Raw genomic sequence first — 6,525 nt, forward strand, 5'->3', positions numbered from 1 at the left:
AGGATGGTACTGATTGTACTCTCTCCAACTCAGCCCGAACCCTCTCCAGGTCGTCCCTCATGAATTCACACCCCACCACCATCCTCTCAAAATTCTGGCGCAGATGCTCGAAATCCTCTACTATTGAATCTCGCTCCTCGATCACTTAATCAAACTCAGCACGAAGGGAAGCGACTTCATCAATAGACGATCGGCACTCATCAAGATAAGCAGTCCTCAGCTCCCGCATCACCCCCTCACCATGATCTGTCAAAGTGGCTATATCTCTCAAGGCAGCCCTTTAGCTATCCTCATACTGAGGCAAGGAGATACCCGCCTCCTCCTCCTCGTTAATAACTTAGGCAGCCCTACTCCTCCATTCCTCTATCCAAGGATTCATCCCTCTCAGATAGGCACCCTCATCGGCAGTACTAACCATAATGGGAGTCTAGGGCGGGGTAATCTCAAAGGTCGTCTGAGGAAGGCCAAGTTGACAGCGGACTCGACCAGGGAAAGTGGGCATCACCAGAAACATGCAAATCAGATGATCTGTCATCTTGAAAGCTTGAGAATAAGACACGTAAATAGCAGGGACGGGCTCAACTCTCATTGGAGTCCAGTTGATCTGAAAAAAAAAAAAAAAAAAAAATAGTTATTGCAAATAAAGAAGGAGAAAGGGGAGAAAGAAGAAGAAGAAAATGAAGAAAGAAAAGACAAAGCACATAACTCACCTCCCCTACGGCCTGAGTGTCCAAGAATAACGAGTAATACAATCGCGAAGGGATCCTCCCAGAATCCCACACTCCATATGACCAGCAATGAATCGTCGGGAATGATGGTGCCAGTTGACTTGGAAGAGGGTGAGGAATGGTGATGTGCTCCCATGCCCAGACCTGGAGGAAGATTGAACAACCCCCCAAGAAGCGGGCTCCTCTGGCAACACTACAGACGTGATAATGCAGCTCGCTCATGATCACTAGACCCCACGCCACTTGCTCTAAGTAGTCTAACTGCCCAGTGGCCCGAACAACTGACAAATGGGCTCGACCCTTGGATTGATCCACAAATAGAAACTCCCCGAACAAGTACGCAAGGAAGGCCCGTAGGGAATATATCTCACTATCTGAAAGTGGACCATGATCAATGGTCAGATCCACCTCTTGCCGGAACACCTCCGATCCACTCACGTGCATCTTGGATCCTCTCCCTCTTTTGCTCTCGCCACTCCTCATCAGTAAGCAACACCCTAGGAGGCACCGTATCCTCATCAAAAAATGCACTCTCATCACTAAGATCAAGAGTGTCATGCCCAACTTCCTCTGCATCCCCTAATGATCGAGCAACACCTCTTGTCGAAGATTGATTATATCCCCTTATTTTGAGAGTGTCCCTAGGGAACAAGGTCCTTCGACTCTATTTTCAACCATTCTCTTGGGCAAAGAACCCTTGTCTTGCTCCCAGGTCATAACCTGGACCGGTGTGAGGAGGGACTTGAACGTCCCTCACTCCCCATCTCTTCGCTTTAGTGAAAACTCCATCAAGGCACCTTGCATGGGCGACACTCATGTTGCTCCACAAAGCATGCACTCAGCCACTGGCAAGTCTCTTGCCGGTCGTGTTTCTGAGGTATGGTAGAATGCTGCCCAATCCCTTACTGCAAAAGGCAAGCAAGTTGTCATTGCTCCTGTGGATCGCCATAAGGCTTCCCCTCCCACATTTCTGCACCATTGGTCTCTATCCCTAGGGGCTCAACACATCGAGGTGGAAACCCCACGGTCTTCATCCCTCACACACACCACAAGGCTCGTGGGTCACCCACTCCAGCCACACCTTGGGGCAACCCTTCAATTACCTCGAGTCCGTGTCCAAGATTGAACCTTTCGAGGATAGGTCCTGCACACGCTACTCATACGCATCTCATGGCTAGAGGCAACACCATCATTGTGCTAACCCGTGTACACAGGAGACGAGCTCTTCGTCTGCCTACTATGCACACAAGCGTAGCCTGTAAGAGGCAGTCCTGCACCTATTCTCTTACAAACACCTGCTCGTAGTTCTCAACCTCCTAAGCCCAGATCACTCGCACGAGCTCGGTTTGACACTCAAGTCTCCTGTAATCCTTCTTCAAGGGACACACACTCGTTGCCAACTCAGACGTCCCCTCGTCCTAGTCTCGAGCCTCCTCATGAGTCGACCTTGCTCCTGCCTGCTCCTCCTTCATCGTGCAAGCACCTCCAGCCTTGGCACTCGAAGGTTTTTCTCAAGAGTACCATCCGGAACCAGCCCCAACACTTTGGTCATGTCTCTGGAGCTCATAAGAAAGCTCGGGGCATGGACCTCATAGAAGATCGAGTCCCTCATCCTCCCTGGCCCCAGATGTCTCCAGTTCTTTGCCCTCATCCATTGCCACACCAGATAGAGACAGCTCTCTCCTGTGCAGTAGGAGTTGACCAGTGGCAACTTAGATCGTAGTTTTGGCACGAGGTCCATCAAAGCCTCATGGCTAAACGCGATAGAGGTCTACGAATTTTGACTAGGGAGGTGACCAAGGCAGTCAAAATAGCTAATTTTGACGACCCTCTTCACCTAAATTCCTTCTACCCCCTTCCGATGATGAAGCCTGAAGAAGAGCTCAATGAGCCCTGTGTTGTGGTTAATGTCGCAGAAGAAGACCCAGCCACTCAATAGCCATGATCCTAAGACCGTCGTGAACCAGCTCCTCAGCCACGGTCCCAAGACCATTGTGAACCAGCTCCCCAACCACGGTCCTAAGATTGTTGAGAACTTGTCCAAAGGTGATCTACGTACAAAAGTTGAGTTCAGTCAGGGCATGCTGACCCCTTAACTGACTGACCTACCACATATGACCTGTCAAGCTCCCAAGCCTTCAGTTACCACTAATGTTGACCTCCTTAGAGAAACAGTCAGCGTAATGGTTGTAACCGAGCTTGATGATGCGCAGGAGGATCGCATGAACAAGTTTGAGGATATGGTGTGAGTGATGATGGAAAAGATCAATCGTACTGACACTGCATGCCAGTTGGCTAACCATGAGGTCAATTCCCATCACTCTGATGGTGCACCTCTATGGTAGCCCCCTCCGTCTACCTCACAGAACAATTCTATCCCTCATCCGGTCTCTCAGTTAGATATTGATGCTATGGTCACCCATGGCCCAAATTCTGAGCATACATGATGTGACGCCATATCAAAGACCATTTCCTTCCTATATTGATCAGGTTATGTTCCCCTGATACTATAAGAAAGGGAAGTTTCCTCTATTCAGCGGAACCACCTCCCCAAACCAGCATACCTCCCACTTCTAGGCAGCATGTCAGGAAACAGTAGCTGATGGGAGACTTCTTCTCCACCAGTTCGTTGAGACCTTTGATGGCCCAGCATTCCAATGGTATGTCTGACTTTCTCCAAACTCGAGACTTACATGAGAGGAGATGGAGAAAGTATTATACCAGCGCTTCTATGAGGTCGAGAGAGAAGTTCAAACCATTGAGCTTCTCACCTTCATTCAAGACCCTGATGAGCGAGTAGATCAGTTCATATGAAGATGGAGAAACTTTACTTCCTGTCATCATAATCCTATGCTCAAGAAGGAAGCAGTCCATACTTGCGTGCAGAACATGCGACCCTAAATCGCTTGACATGTCGAGGCCTCTAATTCGACCTCCATGTTGGAGTTGATCTCTAAATCAGTTCTCATAGAAAGTTTGTCACGCCATCATGGTGGGGTACGACAACCATCTACAAGTTCAGCCAACAACCGGGGCAATGGTGGCTCTCGGAATAACACATGAGGAAGCCAACAAAAAGGGGTAATTAGTGCAGCCGTTATGGTCACTCATTCAAAGAAGACTCCCTCTCAAACTTTGGACCTCTCTAAAGAGGTTAGCACGGTGAAGGTAACACCCCAGGTTGGCAAGCAGCACCAGTTGCACAATCGGGTACCTCCACCAGCCATCTTCGATTGGAGTGATTCTTTCACCAGGCATAGGAATAAAGTTTATCCCTTCGAGAAGGAATGGGTCCCTGCATTGTTCCAGTTATTATTGCAGTAGAATACGATCCAGTTTCTAGAAGCCAGGTTCCTTGAGCAATATGGCTATGACACTTAGGCAAATTATTGTGCCTACCATCGGAGGATCAATCATCCCATAGATGAATGCTACACGCTGAAGGACATCATTGAGGCCCTGATTATGAAAGGTCAGATAAAGCTTGAGGATTTAAAGAAGGCCTTCAGGGTATCTGAGACCTCCCAGGTCGTAATCATTCAAGAGGAGGACAAAATGTCGGGTATCCTTTACGCCCTCTTCATTATAATGCTTCAAGAAGGCATAATCACACTAAAGAAGGCGAAGCAACCCTGCTGCCTTGCTAAGGGGACTGAAGATTGTTTGTGCCCATTCCATCAGATAAGAGGTCATTATTTGTCAGAATGCACAACTTTCGTTGATATATTCACAGAGAAGACATATGAGTGTCAAGAATTTTACAACATCCCCGTAAGTGATCACCAAATCACTTCCTCATCGGGGCAAGAAGACCACACAGAGAAGGACCTTCCGATCAATGACTCTGACTCTGCAGAACCCTGACTTCCCAACCATGGATGATCTACCATGGCCAAAGTAGACTTAAGTCTTTGAGGAGAGAAGTGGTTCGCCAAGCCACCGCTGTTCGCAAACTCAGTGAAACAAATCAAATAACACCTCAGAAAGAGACGGCCCTCAAGGGCTGCACGCCGAAGAAACAAGACCGCTCAACCCACAGTCAAGCATGAATTTCTCAAGCCCCTTCCTTCGTTGCCAACTTTGCTAGACTTCATCCCCGGCACGATCCTTTTTCCATATTCTCCTGTGAAGAAGACGTCCCTGTGCCATTTTCCACTCAGCAAGAGTCCAATGAGGGTGACGACGTTAAAAGCACTCCTTAGTGGTCTAAGCAAGGAAAAGATCTAAAAGATCCCCTGCAACTATCCAATCCTGGAGATGACATAAAACGCTACCCAGATCGGTGTGATGAGGGGAATAACCTTAAAAGTCCCCCACTTTCTAACCCTTCTACACCTTTTTCTCCTGCTTCTAATGCTCTTTCTCCTGTATCTTCTTCAGGTACAACCTTGATGTGCCCAGACTTCGAGGCTCTCGATCGGGAATTCGAAGGAATCAATATAAGCAGGACGTAGTGGAAGCGATTGAGAAAGACCCTGACATGGGCAACATGATTCTTAACAGTTGTTGATGCCCTAGCAGCTAATGTTAAGGTAGAGCCACCTACCACAAAGAAGTACAAGAAGTCGAAGCCAAAGAAGCCCTAGTGCCCCCCTGAGCCCGACTTCAAGCAAAGATTAAGAGAGTCGAGGGGGCAAAGTTTCTACTCTCATGAAACTTGCCACATGATACAAGTCTGTGAAGCACCAACCCGTGTAGATCAAACACCGCAGATAGCTGCTCAAAGACTGAGTGATTCGCATTGGCATACTTCTTACACTACAATTGTTGAATCCCAAATTCCTTGCAATCTCCAAGACGAACTTCTGCAGTCCGAGAAACAACCCCTGTTTTTGGAAGACCCTTCCTTCCTCAAATGGGGAAAGATGCAGAAATTATATTCCACTCTGAGCCTCTATTAGAGGCAGAGATGTCAAGATCATGGGTCTCTGCATTTGAGGTCAATCAAAAGATCCTTGAAAAAAACAATGAAGAGTTACAACAGGCTCCAAAAGAATTGGAAGAAGGTGGTCAAGCCACAACTGATGAACTCGAAGAAATAAATCTTGGAGATGAGGTAGACCCCAGACCTACCTTCATTTCAGCAAGAATATCTCTAGCCGAGTAAGAGGAGGTCATTGCCTTCTTGAAAATGAACTTGGCATTACCATGAGATGTTCGGTTTAGACCCTCAAGTTGCCATTCACCTTCTTGACATTGATCCCACTATCAAATCTATCAAACAGAAATCAAGAAGGTTCAGGTCTGATCTTGAAATGCAGATAACCAAATTGAGACAAGAAGGTTTCATCCGTGAAGTCAAGTACTTGAAATGGCTAGCAAATGTCCTTCTGATAAAAAAGAAGAATGGTCAAATCAGGGTCTATATTGACTTTCACGATTTGAATACCACTTGTTCTAAGGATGACTTCCCGTTTCCATTCATCGAGATGCTCATCGACTCCACAGCTCATTGTCATATCTTTTCCTTCATGGATGGATACTCCAGGTATAATCAGATAATGATGGCGCTCGAAGATGAACAGGCCACAACATTATTAACTCTGAAAGGAGTCTTCTGTTAATGATTCCTTTTGGATTAAAGAATGTCAGTACCGCATACAAGAGAGCAACGACAACCATTTTCCAAGACATGATGCCCAAAGAGGTGGAGTGTTATGCGGATGACTTGGTGGTAAAATCCAAAGAGAAGGATGCTCGTATGAGAGATATTCAAAAGCTGTTCAAATGCTTGCATCTTCATTAGCTAAAAAAGAACCTGCTGAAATGTGCTTTTGACGTGCGTTCAGAAAAATTC

This window comes from Amborella trichopoda, chromosome 6 (genome assembly GCF_054954075.1).
Source record: "Amborella trichopoda isolate Santa Cruz 75 chromosome 6, AtrichopodaSantaCruz75HAP2 v2.0, whole genome shotgun sequence".
Lineage (NCBI taxonomy): Eukaryota > Viridiplantae > Streptophyta > Magnoliopsida > Amborellales > Amborellaceae > Amborella > Amborella trichopoda.